Genomic DNA, 912 nt, shown 5'->3' with positions numbered 1-912 from the left:
AATTCCAATTAATTCGAATTTAATTTAACATTCTAAGGAAAATCTCCAATTAGCCCACTTATTAAAAGAATCAATCATAATAATACCGATTAAGGTTTTTAAACTTTCTATTGCAAATTTATTTTTTATAATGAAAAATAATTTATTTAAAAAATAAATAATATCGTTATTTGCTTTCATAAATTTATTTATTTGTCTGTCTCTCACGTTCTCTCTCTTTCTTACTATATATATATATATATATATATATATATATATATATATATATATATATATCCTTGTCAGGGTGGGTGACAGTTCGTTCCTTATTTACTCAGAAACGGTTGGAGCAATATTTTTTTAAATGTCACACAAATGCATTTGATGTGTCTGACAGTGTTCTGAGAGAGGTTTTGCATCGAAGTGACTCAAATAAGTGTCGAAAATAAATAATAAAATTAAATCGATAAAATAAGGAACTGAGACTTTGAAAAAAGTTAAAACCTTGTACGGGTTAACATTACAAGTCCATTCAAGAAGTTTTATCACCTCACAAGCAGAAAGGTTCAGCATATAATGTTAACAAATGTTTCTTTGATAAAATAGAGTCGCGTTCGAAAACGATACTGTGATATAGGAACAGTTGAACAACATTAGTTTACTTTTGCAATGAGTAAAACTATAATATAAATGTAATTTATTCAATCAATTGTAAGTTCTCTACAGTGCTATGTGGGCAACAATTTATTGTAGACTAAGTCTACTTGACTGTATAAATATATATATATACACGTTGCTAGTATATATATATATATATATATATATATATATATATATATATATATATGATAGTAGATACACACACACATATATATATTATACTACTACTACTGGATACCATAAAAATAAATTCCTATACACTTTTTGGGGTCA

This window comes from Euprymna scolopes, chromosome 8, assembly GCF_053919585.1.
Source record: "Euprymna scolopes isolate OS-2025 chromosome 8, ASM5391958v1, whole genome shotgun sequence".
Classification (NCBI taxonomy): Eukaryota; Metazoa; Mollusca; class Cephalopoda; order Sepiida; family Sepiolidae; genus Euprymna; species Euprymna scolopes.
Note: the sequence above shows the minus strand (reverse complement) of the source record.